The 19126-nt window shown below is 43.8% G+C and overlaps 2 non-coding genes across 2 annotated transcripts; both read right to left on the bottom strand.

The window, feature by feature from the left end:
* Nucleotides 1–10256: 10256 nt before the first annotated feature.
* On the bottom strand, nucleotides 10257–10375 carry LOC138360370 (5S ribosomal RNA). The gene has a single exon (XR_011226318.1). It is a non-coding gene; the product is annotated as a 5S ribosomal RNA (ribosomal RNA).
* A 7980-nt stretch (nucleotides 10376–18355) lies between these two features.
* Nucleotides 18356–18474, bottom strand: LOC138360367 (5S ribosomal RNA). The gene has a single exon (XR_011226315.1). It is a non-coding gene; the product is annotated as a 5S ribosomal RNA (ribosomal RNA).
* Between the last annotated feature and the right edge of the window lie 652 nt (nucleotides 18475–19126).

Here is a 19126-nt window from a genome sequence, read left to right as displayed (position 1 = left end):
ACATGAACAAATGCTTCTATTTTAGAGAAGATATGGGATCCAGGTTTCGGAGCCGTAAAACCAACCGTCGTGATTGGTGGACGAGTTGCCAGGTTGCAGCTTCTGTACCGTGCCGGCACATAAATAGGTTCGGCTCAAGCGGCGGCAGCATCATTTCCCCGTGACTGTCTGAGCGTCTCTCATCACCTTGGTTATCTCATCATCATCATGGTAGAAGCAAAGCCTACCAAGAAGGCTGCGGCTGCTGCTGCTGTGGTGGCCACCACCAGGAAACCTCGCGTCCAGGTTGCTCACCCGAAAACTAGTCAAATGGTTCTAGCCGCGGTCGCAGCACTCAAAGACCGTAAGGGCTCGTCTCTACAAGCAATCAAGAAGTACGTTGTTGCCAACAACAAAGTCGAGGCTGCCAAGATCGCCATTTACATCCGAAGATTTCTCAAGAAAGCAGTGGCTGACGGCATTCTTGTTCAGACCAAGGGAAGTGGAGCTAGTGGATCATTCAAGCTGGCCGTAGCAGAGAAGAGGGCCGTTCTAACTCCCAAGAAAGCCACCACAACCAAGAAACCATCTACAGCAGCAAAGAAGGCCGTGGTAACTCCCAAGAAAGCCGCCACAAGCAACAAACCACCTACAGCCTTGAAAAAGAAGCAGCAGCAGCAGCAGCAGCTTGTTGTTGGGAACAAAAAGCCCAAAATAAAGAGAGCTTCAAAGTCTCCCAAACCACCCAAGGCAAAGAAAGCTGTCAAGAAAACAACAAAGGCAAAATAAACGACGACATGCAAGCAGCATGAATACACATGACAATAAACATCCAGGCCTCCCCCCTCAGTGGAGGGGCCTCATATGATTCCAAAAAGAGTTTAGTTTTGTAGACAAATAAATCATTACTTTTGGGGTAGATTTACTCTGTATATTATATATATATATATATATATATATATATATATATATATATATATATATATATATATATATATATATATATATATATATATATATACACACATACATGGGTGAGGTGATATGGTACCAAAGTTTTGGGTGAGGTGATTGACATTTACACAAGATAAAACACGAACCAATGGGAATAAAAACATAAGAATGGAAGTAACTGCAGAAGGCCTATTGGCCCATAACACAAGCACTTCCTCTTGATGCTTCTATATTGGTTCGGAGTCTTGAAGCTATAATATATATATATATGAAAAATTATATATATATATATATATATATATATATATATATATATATATATATATATATATATATATATATATATATATATATATATATATATATATATATATATATATATATATGCACACAAAACTAAATAGTCTTGTTAGACAAATTGCCCCTATTAGAGGCAAGTTGACTAACAAGCCGAATGACTGCAATTGTTTTGAATTTGAGTTAAATCTAACATAGAAATGTAATCAAACCTAACCTAACCTATGCTAACCCAAGCTAAGCTAACCTAACCTAAGCTAAGCTAACCTAACCTAACCTAACCCAGCAATTCATGATCTTAATATAATACTGTTAATTGGATAAACCAATTTGGAAAGAAATGTTCGAAAATAACAAAATTAACTGTGCTTGTTAGGAAAATTGGGCCTTGCATACTTGTCCCAATAGTGTGGTTCTCGCTTTTAGGTACGACATAAACGTATACCTAAGTTGAGAGAGAAAAAGATTCGCACTCAAACATGCATATCGATTGCCAGTCCTGAATTCTGGGTAGATATTCGTGTCCTCCCTTTTCATTTACCATCATTTGGATACTATCAAAACAGCTCTGAGAAGGATAAAATGAATAAAACGGGTAGCTCACTCATGTAAAAAGGAAGAGTTGGGAAAGATATCTCTCTCTCTCTCTCTCTCCCCCTCACCCCCCCCCCCCCACCCACCACCAATGATCCTGCTCTGCTAGTATATAACGGAACAAACCTTCCCCCCCCCCACCCCTCCCTCCCCAATCAGAGTCCCTTTAAGCATGCGAGGATAAAAAATAGATTTCATAAGACCCAATGTGCTAGCTGATATCAAAACAATTTATGTTATCGTCTATTAAGCCCTTCAGTAAAAAAGTATAGGGACCTAATTAGGTCCCGTTTTGAGGTGGTGGTGGGTGGAATCGATGGATTAGCCAAGCTCTTATCCGCCGAATCCGTAGAGGGTACGACCCTGGCGCTTCAGAGCGTACACCACGTCCATGGCAGTGACGGTCTTCCTCTTGGCGTGTTCCGTGTAGGTTACAGCATCACGGATGACGTTCTCGAGGAACACCTTCAGGACGCCACGGGTCTCTTCGTAGATGAGACCCGAAATACGCTTCACGCCGCCACGACGAGCTAAGCGACGAATAGCGGGCTTGGTGATGCCCTGGATGTTGTCACGTAGCACCTTACGATGACGCTTGGCGCCACCCTTTCCGAGTCCCTTGCCTCCCTTGCCGCGTCCAGTCATGGTGTTGAAGTTGTGTGAATAATAAAATTTCGGCACGATTTCCCCAGACTATATCCCGTCAAGCGGACGTACTTGTAGCATGGCAACTCCTAACTCCTGCCTGTCCTTACTTTATGCTTGTACTCGAGCAGAAACACGGCTTTCTCACAACGCTTTCAAAACTGCAGTTGCCTACTCGTCTGTTTCACGTCTCTGTGAAATGACTTTTGCACAAATCCAAAAAATAGAGCAAAATCAGCGATAATAGTGTTTGAGGTGAGCTGCCTGTTGGCTGCAGCCAGAGGAAGGAGGGGAGGGGCAACGGGGTGACGTAGGCGAGTCGAGCAGCCAATGGCGCTCGAGCAAGCGCCTCGAGACGGCGTATATAAGCAAAAATTTTTCGGCGCCGGCCATCAGACTCAGCAACTAGCAACCGTCGCGGTCGGACGTGCTCGCGTTGCTCCAGCTCTTCTCTCTCGCACCCAGTACTGCAGGGTGGATAAACAATTGGCAGCAGACTTGCGTCTCTCTAGATGGTCAGACCCCACTCCTAACTTGGTATTTTATGCCGGGTAGAGACGGGAGGCCATCTTCAGTGACGTGTAGTCTTTGAGAGAGATCCATCGGCCTCCAGGAAGCTCATCATGCGTCACAAACGCTTCAAGATCAGGGGTACGCCCCTCAACGAACAACCATTCTCCAAGACATCTCTCCTGAAGCTCTTTAAAGACGTTGCAGGAGTAACACCCAACGACATCAAGCAGGAAGGCACGGACATCCTTTTCTTCTTTTATAGTGAGGAGGAAGTCGACAAACTTCTGTCTTACAGCGCTAACTTCTCCAACCAACACCTTCGTCTCAATTTCCCACGCCAGTACCTGGCTGAACACTCTGTCGTTATTCACGATCTCAGTCAATGGATCGTGGAACAAGATGACGCTGATGATAGTGCGTTCATGCACGACTTCAAGGCATCAAACCCGGACCTACGGCTTCACCAAGCTCAATTCTTCAATTCAAGTCGCTCCCTGAAGCTGACCTTCGAGACGGTAGCTGCGGCTACTATGGCTACCAGAAATGGAGTTTACAGCTTTGGAATTCACATTCCGCCTTTCCGTGTGAAGATGGAACGTTTTCACATCGTCAACCAGTGCCTCCGATGCTACGAGTACACCCACTCCACCAGCAAATGTACCCAGCGGATTCAGAAGTGTAGCCTCTGCTCAGCTGACCACCATTACTCCATCTGCAAGTCTGAAACACTATGCTGCTTGCTGTGCAAAGGCGATCATCCAGCAATCTCCATACATTGTCCTCACAGACAAAACGCCATTAAAAACATGGAGAAATCCACATCTTCAACCGGAGCCAGTACCGCTCAAGCAACAAGCCAATCAGCGACCACCTCTACTTCAGGTTTCAACGCCCACGCCGCCATCTTCCCGGAGCTCCCGGGAGGACGTCCCACTGCTACTACCAGCCAATGGGGAGCCAGCTCCCAAACGCCAACCAGCGATTCGTCGAGCCAGCCATCGCCACCGGCCCAACCAAAGACAAAGCTAATTGGGCAGAGCACAGTAAAAGCTCTGATATCAACAGCCAGAATTACTGCTGGCAATAACCCACGAGAATTTGTGAGGCTTCTGAAAATTCTGTACAAGGCGAACGGTCTCCCTACCTTCATTGTTCCTGAGGAAGTTTTCAACGCTCCGCGTTCATCTCCAACAACTGACCCTGTAGAGGAGGATGCTGACTCTACATCCGACGACGACGATTCCGCCACTGCAATGCAGCCCTCAGATCCTGTTCGGGTACCTACAGCTCGCAGGACTCTGCCTCATGTGACCCCCACTTCTGCATCAGTTCCCGTTACCAACCATGACATCACTGTGAACGCAGCCACGCTTTCTGACATACTGTCAGCTCCTGCTCCACACGCTTCTCCAGCTGCTGCTGTCCCTTCACCCGTCTCAGTGGCGAATTTCGCTGCTATCGACCCTTGGTGTGACCCTATAGAGGGTACCGACTATGCAGCACCTTCTGCTGCAGTACCTACCGCTGTTACACACCCTCCGAGAACTCTACCTTCAAGACATCAACCCTCAAGAACCCAACCTTCAAGAAATCTACCCCAGCGTGTCAACACCCCTGCTCCTCACTCATCTGATGAATCGGATGAGGACGTATCTGTCGGTACACCATCACCCCCAAGGAAAGATCACCTCCAAGCATCAACACGAACCGTGACCACCAAGACCGACAAGCCCAAAAAAAAGAACAACGATCAAAGTTTGGTGAAATCAACAAGAAAGAAGACAACTAACGAACCGTCCTAACATCAACATCCGACATCAAACCTCCACTGCCAGCTGCTTGCGTTCCCGGCCTCTGTGTGTACTGCAAATGACACCCCACTCAATTCTACTTTCATCTGATCAAGCTCAAATCCACGGTGGTTGGGCCACCGATCTTTCATCTCCCCTCTTCACCTCATCCCCGGATCCTTGCTCAAGATTTCTGCAGCCTCGCCCCGTTCTTCCATCCCCTACTTGCCAGCTCTATGGACTTTTTAATCCGTTTAATCCGGCCATCACAAACCACAGTTGTTCACCATGGCTCGCACCAAGCAGACTGCTCGCAAGTCCACGGGAGGCAAGGCTCCTCGTAAGCAGCTGGCCACCAAGGCAGCACGCAAGTCTGCTCCTGCCACAGGGGGCGTGAAGAAGCCTCACCGTTACAGGCCCGGAACGGTCGCCCTGCGTGAGATCCGTCGTTACCAGAAGAGCACAGAGTTGCTCATCAGGAAACTTCCCTTCCAGCGTCTGGTGCGCGAGATTGCCCAGGACTTCAAGACCGATCTTCGCTTCCAGTCGTCTGCCGTCATGGCTTTACAGGAGGCATCCGAGGCTTACCTGGTCGGTCTCTTCGAGGACACTAACCTCTGTGCCATCCACGCCAAGCGTGTCACCATCATGCCAAAGGACATTCAGCTTGCTCGCCGTATCCGTGGAGAGCGTGCATAAGCTAAAACGACCACCCTAGTATACACCAAACTCGGCCCTTCTCAGGGCCAAAATATCCTTCTAAGGAGATTTCAGACATTCCTAGCATCAGTCATATGAATTAACCTTCATCTATACATATAATAAATAAATAAATACAATAATTTAGGTGTCATACATACACTGTACACGTGATATCAATAAATCAAGTCATTTGTAGTACAACCTGTCCTCTTACAAACAAAACGCCGTCGCTTTTCATTCTTATGCACTGCCAAGGATCCTCCCCCCCCCCCCCCCCTCCAAAAAAAAAAAAAAAAAAAATTGTCATACTGTACTAGAAATAAAAGCAGCTTGTATAAGTGACATACTGTCCTGTCCTGTTTTATTCTGTTTTTGGTCCTCTGGCTTAATCTGTTAAGTTAGGAGATGACATTTTAAATTAACCGTTTTCTTGACATTTTCAAACCTTAAGAGGGTGGCCTGCATAGTAATCCTAATGTGGAACATAACAATGAATCTCTAATCTCTAGAAAAAAGATACCGAGTGTTTATATGTGTGTTGAGAGAGAGAGAGAGACATGCAGAGACAGAGACAGAGACAGAGACAGACAGACAGACAGACAGACAGACAGACAGACAGACAGACAGACAGACAGACAGACAGACAGACAGACAGACAGAGACTGAGAGAGAGAAACACACACAGACAGTTTCATAAATATTCTCATTTTATAGCTATTTGCTTTCAGTGACAGAGGTTTTTGTTATAATAGTATTGGTGTCTAACACTCACAATCTCTTTAGAAATTAAAGTGTGGCTCCAATGGAGCCGAGTTTGTTGGTTTGAGGCCAAGCCACCACCACAGGGCAGTAAGTAAGCCGTTTACTTGGAGGAGGTGTACTTGGTGACGGCCTTAGTGCCCTCAGAGACGGCGTGCTTGGCCAGTTCTCCGGGCAACAGGAGCCTTACAGCCGTCTGGATCTCCCGACTGGTAATGGTGGAACGCTTGTTGTAGTGGGCCAGGCGAGAAGCCTCGGCGGCGATGCGCTCGAAGATGTCGTTCACGAACGAGTTCATGATCGACATGGCTTTGGAAGAGATACCAGTGTCGGGGTGGACCTGCTTCAGCACTTTGTAGATGTAGATGCTGTAGCTCTCCTTCCTCCTGCGCTTCTTTTTCTTATCGCCCTTGGCAATGGCCTTCTGGGCCTTTCCGGCCTTCTTGGCAGCCTTTCCAGATGCCTTGGGTGGCATGATGATGCTCGTGCTGGCTGGCGTTGCGATACAATAATGAACTTTTGCGCGAGTCGAGCTTTCCTTTTATATCCCGCTCGCGACTCAGCTCAGAGCGGGTCGCGTGGCGGAGCGCGCTGATTGGTCAGTGGCGGACTCCCTTGATCCTGAGCGGGGTATATAACACGAAGCTCGATCTGCGGGCCGGCATAAAACACCACAAACCCACAACAGCAGCAGCAATGTCAGGACGCGGCAAGGGAGGCAAAGTGAAGGGCAAGTCAAAGTCTCGCTCCAGCAGGGCCGGACTTCAGTTCCCCGTGGGCAGAATTCACCGTCTGCTGCGTAAAGGCAACTACGCCGAACGCGTCGGTGCTGGCGCTCCTGTCTACCTGGCAGCCGTCATGGAATACCTCGCTGCCGAAGTTCTGGAGCTCGCCGGTAACGCCGCACGTGACAACAAGAAGACCCGTATCATCCCACGTCACTTGCAGTTGGCCATCCGCAACGACGAAGAACTCAACAAACTTCTGTCTGGCGTAACCATTGCACAGGGAGGTGTTCTTCCAAACATTCAGGCAGTTCTTTTGCCAAAGAAGACAGAGAAGAAGTAAGCACTTCTGCCACCCACCACGACAAATACCATAACCAGGCTCCATCCGGAGCCACACACACTTTAATAGAGAGATTCAAGTAGACAATCAACTTTCAAACATTAATAATAACATTTATATTGATTTCATTTGGAATGTGTACATAACAAACAAACAAAACAAAATTATAGGGGATATTCAGCATCACTTGGAATATTAACCAATCATATAAATCCAATATATATTTTATATTTTACTTTAAGCGAGGAATTCATATTCTATCAATTTTTAATCATACAAATGAACAAAAGCAATTCTTCACTAGACGTAATGAATGAATAAATGATCAAGGTTTTAATGTGTTTCATGAATAAATATATATATATATATATATATATATATATATATATATATATATATATATATATATATATATATATATTAGTATATTTTGGTAGCAGTCTTTCCTGTAGACATATATTATTAAATATGACCGAAAAAGTAAGATTAATAATTCTAACACGAATTTTCTCAATCCTTCGTACATTATGCTTCACTGTTGGAGGTAAATCAAAAATCACTTCTCCAAAATTCATTTTTATTTCTAGTCTGACGCGACACGGGCGCGTTTCGTAAAACTTATTACATTTTCAAAGACTTCACAAAGTCTTTGTGAAGTACAATTTTCAAATGTACGAAGGATTGAGAAAATTCGTGTTAGAATTATTAATCTTACTTTTTCGGTCATATTTAATAATATATATATATATATATATATATATATATATATATATATATATATATATATATATATATATATATATAATATAATATAATATATTATAATACTTGTGAACCAGAATATGTTTGAGCAGCAGCGATCGTGCCATTGGCCGAAGTGCAACAATTCAAATAATTTAAAGGGCCTGCTCGGGTATATAAGAGAGGCTGGGAGACTGGGGCCGGTGGTGGGTGATGGGTGATGAGTGATGGTGTGGTGTGGTGTGGTGTTGTTAAGAGTTGATTTACGGCCAGCCAGCCAGCTGCAGCCAAGGCAGGGCAAGGCAAGGCAAGGCAAGGCAAGGCAAGGCAAGGCAAGGCAAGGCAATAACAGGACAGGACAGGCAAGGCAAGGCAAGGCAAGGCAAGGCAAGGCAAGCAGGCGGGCGGGCGGGCGGGCGGGCGGCCAGCCAGCCAGCCAGCCAGGCAGGCAGGCAGGCAGGCAGGCAGGCAGGCAGGCAGGCAGGCAGGCAGGCAGGCAGCCAGCCAGTCAGCCAGCCAGCCAGCCAGCCAGCCAGCCAGGCAGGCAGGCAGCCAGCCAGCCAGCCAGCCACTCCCACTTTGTATTTATATGCATTCAATTTATATTCAAACATTATATATGTTAAGGGCCTAGTTTTAGTGTTTATTTTAAAAATGACAAACATCGAGTCGTTTTACCAGTCCTTTAGCGTTAACGGTGATGCATTTTAAAACTGAACAGAAATCACCTTTTCTGGATATATCAAATATCGAATCCGCTTAATGTGCCTACAATTCAATCATTCAAAAAATACATAATTTACATCATGCCTTTTCATAGAACAGACAATAAGATTTGAGACAATAAGAACTTTAGTTTTATAACTAAAGTTGCACAATTATACCAACTCTATGGTGGCTGGGTGGTAAGGTGTGTGGCTGGTGTTTTGGAAGTCGCGAGTTCAAACGACCCAATGGGAGTACTTTTTTTTTTTTTTTATGCCATACAATCTTCCTAGTACTATTATGTAGGTGTGTGTGTGTGTGTGTGTTTTTATTCATTCTTTGGTTTTATAGATGACATACATATTGACTCCTTTTACCGGTCCTTAATTAGGCTCTGGGGAAGCAATGGTGGTGGTGGTGGTGCATTTAAAACTAAACCAAAAATCACCAGTTCTGGACGCGTCAAATATCATATCCGCTTAATGTGTCTACAACCTAATTACTTAAAACTACACTATTTAATTCATTCATATCATGTGCATATTGGTCATTATGCTCATACAACCGACATAACAATTTATTTTCATTATTAGAATCATACATTTCATCAAGTAATACAGATACAAAGAGATTTTCTTTCTGAGAAGACCGTTAGTATTGGCTGGCTGGCAGGCAGGCAGGCAGGCAGGCAGGCAGGCAGGCATTTGAGGGTTATTATTTCGCCTGTTGATTGGGGGGAGGGTTGATGTGTTAGGGGGTTTTCGGTTAGGTGTGGTGGTGGTGATTGGTGGTGATTGGTGGTGGTGGTGATTGGTGGTGATTGGTGGTGAGTAGTGGTGGTGGTGGTGGTGGTAGTAGGTGGGAGGGGGGGGGGGAAGGGGAATGATGGTCTGTGGATTCCTTCTCCGTACCCCTTACATATAAGCAAAAACATGCCTTCCTGTGGGTATAGAAACATTAACACAAATTATATCAGTAACTGATATTGTAGCCTTTTAAACAGAAAAGATTTGTACATACAAATACTTTTAAATTATCATTTATTTGTGGAAATGGCATTTACGTCATTAAATTGATACCTCAGCATCAAGTGTCCTGCAGTGGTCCAGTGGTAAAGTGTATATAAGTGATGCGTATTCTTGGAGTTGCGAGTTCAAACCCGGATTAAGCTATATATATATATATATATATATATATATATATATATATATATATATATATATATATATATATATATATATATATATATATATATATATATATATATATATATATATATATATATATATATATATATATATACAACATGTTTTGTTTTGGTTGTTTGTTTTTGTATAAAGCCTCACACACTATATTAAGCGAGTTTGTTTTAAACATGACATACATATTAATTCATTTTACCAGGCCTTATTCCACACAACTCCGTGAATTTCCCGTGGAGCCAGCCAGCCAGCCAGCCATTCAAACAAAAACAAACGAAACAAAACAAAACAAAACAAAAAACATTATTGCCAACAGCATTTGGTGTTCCCAGGCGGTCACCCATCCAAGTACTAACCAAACCCAACGTTGCTTAACTTCGCTGATCGGACGAGAAGCGGTGTTCTCAACGTGGTATGGCCGTTGGCATGAGACTGCCTACACATTGTGGCTAATAACCAACTCTTTTTAGTCATCACGGCAGGATACGGACCTTCTTGTGGTGTCTTAATGGTAATTGTATCCTAACATATTTTTGTCTCCTTGGCATGGATATTTAACATCGTTTATTCAGTCTTGGGTTTATGTTCTTTCGCCATTTACAGACATTTTACATCTACCTACTTCCTCAGCCTACCCTGCCAATTTCTAATGAATTTGTGGATTTTCTTTTGTAATACATACATGTGTGTGCTCATCTGCTCTTCAGTTTTTATGATATTTGTCTCATCTGTCCTGCTTTATGATACTTTTACAAAGAACATGAACAAATGCTTCTATTTTAGAGAAGATATGGGATCCAGGTTTCGGAGCCGTAAAACCAACCGTCGTGATTGGTGGACGAGTTGCCAGGTTGCAGCTTCTGTACCGTGCCGGCACATAAATAGGTTCGGCTCAAGCGGCGGCAGCATCATTTCCCCGTGACTGTCTGAGCGTCTCTCATCACCTTGGTTATCTCATCATCATCATGGTAGAAGCAAAGCCTACCAAGAAGGCTGCGGCTGCTGCTGCTGTGGTGGCCACCACCAGGAAACCTCGCGTCCAGGTTGCTCACCCGAAAACTAGTCAAATGGTTCTAGCCGCGGTCGCAGCACTCAAAGACCGTAAGGGCTCGTCTCTACAAGCAATCAAGAAGTACGTTGTTGCCAACAACAAAGTCGAGGCTGCCAAGATCGCCATTTACATCCGAAGATTTCTCAAGAAAGCAGTGGCTGACGGCATTCTTGTTCAGACCAAGGGAAGTGGAGCTAGTGGATCATTCAAGCTGGCCGTAGCAGAGAAGAGGGCCGTTCTAACTCCCAAGAAAGCCACCACAACCAAGAAACCATCTACAGCAGCAAAGAAGGCCGTGGTAACTCCCAAGAAAGCCGCCACAAGCAACAAACCACCTACAGCCTTGAAAAAGAAGCAGCAGCAGGAGCAGCAGCTTGTTGTTGGGAACAAAAAGCCCAAAATAAAGAGAGCTTCAAAATCTCCCAAACCACCCAAGGCAAAGAAAGCTGTCAAGAAAACAACAAAGGCAAAATAAACGACGACATGCAAGCAGCATGAATACACATGACAATAAACATCCAGGCCTCCCCCCTCAGTGGAGGGGCCTCATATGATTCCAAAAAGAGTTTAGTTTTGTAGACAAATAAATCATTACTTTTGGGGTAGATTTACTCTGTATATTATATATATATATATATATATATATATATATATATATATATATATATATATATATATATATATATATATATATATATATATATATATATATATATATATATATATATATATATATATACACACATACATGGGTGAGGTGATATGGTACCAAAGTTTTGGGTGAGGTGATTGACATTTACACAAGATAAAACACGAACCAATGGGAATAAAAACATAAGAATGGAAGTAACTGCAGAAGGCCTATTGGCCCATAACACAAGCACTTCCTCTTGATGCTTCTATATTGGTTCGGAGTCTTGAAGCTATAATATATATATATATATATATAGATATATATATATATATATATATATATATATATATATATATATATATATATATATATATATATATATATATGCACACAAAACTAAATAGTCTTGTTAGACAAATTGCCCCTATTAGAGGCAAGTTGACTAACAAGCCGAATGACTGCAATTGTTTTGAATTTGAGTTAAATCTAACATAGAAATGTAATCAAACCTAACCTAACCTATGCTAACCCAAGCTAAGCTAACCTAACCTAACCTAAGCTAAGCTAACCTAACCTAACCTAACCTAACCCAGCAATTCATGATCTTAATATAATACTGTTAATTGGATAAACCAATTTGGAAAGAAATGTTCGAAAATAACAAAATTAACTGTGCTTGTTAGGAAAATTGGGCCTTGCATACTTGTCCCAATAGTGTGGTTCTCGCTTTTAGGTACGACATAAACGTATACCTAAGTTGAGAGAGAAAAAGATTCGCACTCAAACATGCATATCGATTGCCAGTCCTGAATTCTGGGTAGATATTCGTGTCCTCCCTTTTCATTTACCATCATTTGGATACTATCAAAACAGCTCTGAGAAGGATAAAATGAATAAAACGGGTAGCTCACTCATGTAAAAAGGAAGAGTTGGGAAAGATATCTCTCTCTCTCTCTCTCTCCCCCTCACCCCCCCCCCCCCACCCACCACCAATGATCCTGCTCTGCTAGTATATAACGGAACAAACCTTCCCCCCCCCCCACCCCTCCCTCCCCAATCAGAGTCCCTTTAAGCATGCGAGGATAAAAAATAGATTTCATAAGACCCAATGTGCTAGCTGATATCAAAACAATTTATGTTATCGTCTATTAAGCCCTTCAGTAAAAAAGTATAGGGACCTAATTAGGTCCCGTTTTGAGGTGGTGGTGGGTGGAATCGATGGATTAGCCAAGCTCTTATCTGCCGAATCCGTAGAGGGTACGACCCTGGCGCTTCAGAGCGTACACCACGTCCATGGCAGTGACGGTCTTCCTCTTGGCGTGTTCCGTGTAGGTTACAGCATCACGGATGACGTTCTCGAGGAACACCTTCAGGACGCCACGGGTCTCTTCGTAGATGAGACCCGAAATACGCTTCACGCCGCCACGACGAGCTAAGCGACGAATAGCGGGCTTGGTGATGCCCTGGATGTTGTCACGTAGCACCTTACGATGACGCTTGGCGCCACCCTTTCCGAGTCCCTTGCCTCCCTTGCCGCGTCCAGTCATGGTGTTGAAGTTGTGTGAATAATAAAATTTCGGCACGATTTCCCCAGACTATATCCCGTCAAGCGGACGTACTTGTAGCATGGCAACTCCTAACTCCTGCCTGTCCTTACTTTATGCTTGTACTCGAGCAGAAACACGGCTTTCTCACAACGCTTTCAAAACTGCAGTTGCCTACTCGTCTGTTTCACGTCTCTGTGAAATGACTTTTGCACAAATCCAAAAAATAGAGCAAAATCAGCGATAATAGTGTTTGAGGTGAGCTGCCTGTTGGCTGCAGCCAGAGGAAGGAGGGGAGGGGCAACGGGGTGACGTAGGCGAGTCGAGCAGCCAATGGCGCTCGAGCAAGCGCCTCGAGACGGCGTATATAAGCAAAAATTTTTCGGCGCCGGCCATCACAAACCACAGTTGTTCACCATGGCTCGCACCAAGCAGACTGCTCGCAAGTCCACGGGAGGCAAGGCTCCTCGTAAGCAGCTGGCCACCAAGGCAGCACGCAAGTCTGCTCCTGCCACAGGGGGCGTGAAGAAGCCTCACCGTTACAGGCCCGGAACGGTCGCCCTGCGTGAGATCCGTCGTTACCAGAAGAGCACAGAGTTGCTCATCAGGAAACTTCCCTTCCAGCGTCTGGTGCGCGAGATTGCCCAGGACTTCAAGACCGATCTTCGCTTCCAGTCGTCTGCCGTCATGGCTTTACAGGAGGCATCCGAGGCTTACCTGGTCGGTCTCTTCGAGGACACTAACCTCTGTGCCATCCACGCCAAGCGTGTCACCATCATGCCAAAGGACATTCAGCTTGCTCGCCGTATCCGTGGAGAGCGTGCATAAGCTAAAACGACCACCCTAGTATACACCAAACTCGGCCCTTCTCAGGGCCAAAATATCCTTCTAAGGAGATTTCAGACATTCCTAGCATCAGTCATATGAATTAACCTTCATCTATACATATAATAAATAAATAAATACAATAATTTAGGTGTCATACATACACTGTACACGTGATATCAATAAATCAAGTCATTTGTAATACAACCTGTCCTCTTACAAACAAAACGCCGTCGCTTTTCATTCTTATGCACTGCCAAGGATCCTCCCCCCCCCCCCCCTCCAAAAAAAAAAAAAAAAAAATTGTCATACTGTACTAGAAATAAAAGCAGCTTGTATAAGTGACATACTGTCCTGTCCTGTTTTATTCTGTTTTTGGTCCTCTGGCTTAATCTGTTAAGTTAGGAGATGACATTTTAAATTAACCGTTTTCTTGACATTTTCAAACCTTAAGAGGGTGGCCTGCATAGTAATCCTAATGTGGAACATAACAATGAATCTCTAATCTCTAGAAAAAAGATACCGAGTGTTTATATGTGTGTTGAGAGAGAGAGAGAGACATGCAGAGACAGAGACAGAGACAGAGACAGACAGACAGACAGACAGACAGACAGACAGACAGACAGACAGACAGACAGACAGACAGACAGACAGACAGACAGACAGACAGAGACTGAGAGAGAGAAACACACACAGACAGTTTCATAAATATTCTCATTTTATAGCTATTTGCTTTCAGTGACAGAGGTTTTTGTTATAATAGTATTGGTGTCTAACACTCACAATCTCTTTAGAAATTAAAGTGTGGCTCCAATGGAGCCGAGTTTGTTGGTTTGAGGCCAAGCCACCACCACAGGGCAGTAAGTAAGCCGTTTACTTGGAGGAGGTGTACTTGGTGACGGCCTTAGTGCCCTCAGAGACGGCGTGCTTGGCCAGTTCTCCGGGCAACAGGAGCCTTACAGCCGTCTGGATCTCCCGACTGGTAATGGTGGAACGCTTGTTGTAGTGGGCCAGGCGAGAAGCCTCGGCGGCGATGCGCTCGAAGATGTCGTTCACGAACGAGTTCATGATCGACATGGCTTTGGAAGAGATACCAGTGTCGGGGTGGACCTGCTTCAGCACTTTGTAGATGTAGATGCTGTAGCTCTCCTTCCTCCTGCGCTTCTTTTTCTTATCGCCCTTGGCAATGGCCTTCTGGGCCTTTCCGGCCTTCTTGGCAGCCTTTCCAGATGCCTTGGGTGGCATGATGATGCTCGTGCTGGCTGGCGTTGCGATACAATAATGAACTTTTGCGCGAGTCGAGCTTTCCTTTTATATCCCGCTCGCGACTCAGCTCAGAGCGGGTCGCGTGGCGGAGCGCGCTGATTGGTCAGTGGCGGACTCCCTTGATCCTGAGCGGGGTATATAACACGAAGCTCGATCTGCGGGCCGGCATAAAACACCACAAACCCACAACAGCAGCAGCAATGTCAGGACGCGGCAAGGGAGGCAAAGTGAAGGGCAAGTCAAAGTCTCGCTCCAGCAGGGCCGGACTTCAGTTCCCCGTGGGCAGAATTCACCGTCTGCTGCGTAAAGGCAACTACGCCGAACGCGTCGGTGCTGGCGCTCCTGTCTACCTGGCAGCCGTCATGGAATACCTCGCTGCCGAAGTTCTGGAGCTCGCCGGTAACGCCGCACGTGACAACAAGAAGACCCGTATCATCCCACGTCACTTGCAGTTGGCCATCCGCAACGACGAAGAACTCAACAAACTTCTGTCTGGCGTAACCATTGCACAGGGAGGTGTTCTTCCAAACATTCAGGCAGTTCTTTTGCCAAAGAAGACAGAGAAGAAGTAAGCACTTCTGCCACCCACCACGACAAATACCATAACCAGGCTCCATCCGGAGCCACACACACTTTAATAGAGAGATTCAAGTAGACAATCAACTTTCAAACATTAATAATAACATTTATATTGATTTCATTTGGAATGTGTACATAACAAACAAACAAAACAAAATTATAGGGGATATTCAGCATCACTTGGAATATTAACCAATCATATAAATCCAATATATATTTTATATTTTACTTTAAGCGAGGAATTCATATTCTATCAATTTTTAATCATACAAATGAACAAAAGCAATTCTTCACTAGACGTAATGAATGAATAAATGATCAAGGTTTTAATGTGTTTCATGAATAAATATATATATATATATATATATATATATATATATATATATATATATATATATATATATATATATATAATATAATATAATATATTATAATACTTGTGAACCAGAATATGTTTGAGCAGCAGCGATCGTGCCATTGGCCGAAGTGCAACAATTCAAATAATTTAAAGGGCCTGCTCGGGTATATAAGAGAGGCTGGGAGACTGGGGCCGGTGGTGGGTGATGGGTGATGAGTGATGGTGTGGTGTGGTGTGGTGTTGTTAAGAGTTGATTTACGGCCAGCCAGCCAGCTGCAGCCAAGGCAGGGCAAGGCAAGGCAAGGCAAGGCAAGGCAAGGCAAGGCAAGGCAAGGCAAGGCAATAACAGGACAGGACAGGCAAGGCAAGGCAAGGCAAGCAGGCGGGCGGGCGGCCAGCCAGCCAGGCAGGCAGGCAGGCAGGCAGGCAGGCAGGCAGGCAGGCAGGCAGGCAGCCAGCCAGTCAGCCAGCCAGCCAGCCAGCCAGCCAGCCAGGCAGGCAGGCAGCCAGCCAGCCAGCCAGCCACTCCCACTTTGTATTTATATGCATTCAATTTATATTCAAACATTATATATGTTAAGGGCCTAGTTTTAGTGTTTATTTTAAAAATGACAAACATCGAGTCGTTTTACCAGTCCTTTAGCGTTAACGGTGATGCATTTTAAAACTGAACAGAAATCACCTTTTCTGGATATATCAAATATCGAATCCGCTTAATGTGCCTACAATTCAATCATTCAAAAAATACATAATTTACATCATGCCTTTTCATAGAACAGACAATAAGATTTGAGACAATAAGAACTTTAGTTTTATAACTAAAGTTGCACAATTATACCAACTCTATGGTGGCTGGGTGGTAAGGTGTGTGGCTGGTGTTTTGGAAGTCGCGAGTTCAAACGACCCAATGGGAGTACTTTTTTTTTTTTTTTATGCCATACAATCTTCCTAGTACTATTATGTAGGTGTGTGTGTGTGTGTGTGTTTTTATTCATTCTTTGGTTTTATAGATGACATACATATTGACTCCTTTTACCGGTCCTTAATTAGGCTCTGGGGAAGCAATGGTGGTGGTGGTGGTGCATTTAAAACTAAACCAAAAATCACCAGTTCTGGACGCGTCAAATATCATATCCGCTTAATGTGTCTACAACCTAATTACTTAAAACTACACTATTTAATTCATTCATATCATGTGCATATTGGTCATTATGCTCATACAACCGACATAACAATTTATTTTCATTATTAGAATCATACATTTCATCAAGTAATACAGATACAAAGAGATTTTCTTTCTGAGAAGACCGTTAGTATTGGCTGGCTGGCAGGCAGGCAGGCAGGCAGGCAGGCAGGCAGGCATTTGAGGGTTATTATTTCGCCTGTTGATTGGGGGGAGGGTTGATGTGTTAGGGGGTTTTCGGTTAGGTGTGGTGGTGGTGATTGGTGGTGATTGGTGGTGGTGGTGATTGGTGGTGATTGGTGGTGAGTAGTGGTGGTGGTGGTGGTGGTAGTAGGTGGGAGGGGGGGGGGGGGGAAGGGGAATGATGGTCTGTGGATTCCTTCTCCGTACCCCTTACATATAAGCAAAAACATGCCTTCCTGTGGGTATAGAAACATTAACACAAATTATATCAGTAACTGATATTGTAGCCTTTTAAACAGAAAAGATTTGTACATACAAATACTTTTAAATTATCATTTATTTGTGGAAATGGCATTTACGTCATTAAATTGATACCTCAGCATCAAGTGTCCTGCAGTGGTCCAGTGGTAAAGTGTATATAAGTGATGCGTATTCTTGGAGTTGCGAGTTCAAACCCGGATTAAGCTATATATATATATATATATATATATATATATATATATATATATATATATATATATATATATATATATATATATATATATATATATATATATATATATATATATATATATACAACATGTTTTGTTTTGGTTGTTTGTTTTTGTATAAAGCCTCACACACTATATTAAGCGAGTTTGTTTTAAACATGACATACATATTAATTCATTTTACCAGGCCTTATTCCACACAACTCCGTGAATTTCCCGTGGAGCCAGCCAGCCAGCCAGCCATTCAAACAAAAACAAACGAAACAAAACAAAACAAAACAAAAAACATTATTGCCAACAGCATTTGGTGTTCCCAGGCGGTCACCCATCCAAGTACTAACCAAACCCAACGTTGCTTAACTTCGCTGATCGGACGAGAAGCGGTGTTCTCAACGTGGTATGGCCGTTGGCATGAGACTGCCTACACATTGTGGCTAATAACCAACTCTTTTTAGTCATCACGGCAGGATACGGACCTTCTTGTGGTGTCTTAATGGTAATTGTATCCTAACATATTTTTGTCTCCTTGGCATGGATATTTAACATCGTTTATTCAGTCTTGGGTTTATGTTCTTTCGCCATTTACAGACATTTTACATCTACCTACTTCCTCAGCCTACCCTGCCAATTTCTAATGAATTTGTGGATTTTCTTTTGTAATACATACATGTGTGTGCTCATCTGCTCTTCAGTTTTTATGATATTTGTCTCATCTGTCCTGCTTTATGATACTTTTACAAAGAACATGAACAAATGCTTCTATTTTAGAGAAGATATGGGATCCAGGTTTCGGAGCCGTAAAACCAACCGTCGTGATTGTGTAACAAACTAGGCTGTTGTAAGAATTATCCAGAGTGGTTTATCGACAAAAGAGAATGGGAAGCTGAGCCGCATGGTGACCTGACCCCCAGGGGAATTCGCGGTGGAAATAACCGACGCTTTGTTCATATCTGCGTATAATGAATCATCCTATAGTATTCAGGAATTTAGAGAAAATTAGCCTTTATTCATTTTGCATTAAAATTGTATTGTATAATAGTACTGGATACAATATCAAGAGTAT

This window comes from Procambarus clarkii, unplaced genomic scaffold (assembly GCF_040958095.1).
Source record: "Procambarus clarkii isolate CNS0578487 unplaced genomic scaffold, FALCON_Pclarkii_2.0 HiC_scaffold_109, whole genome shotgun sequence".
NCBI classification, from domain to species: domain Eukaryota; kingdom Metazoa; phylum Arthropoda; class Malacostraca; order Decapoda; family Cambaridae; genus Procambarus; species Procambarus clarkii.
The sequence above is the reverse complement of the archived record's forward strand: the minus strand, read 5'-3'. Positions and strand labels throughout refer to the sequence as shown.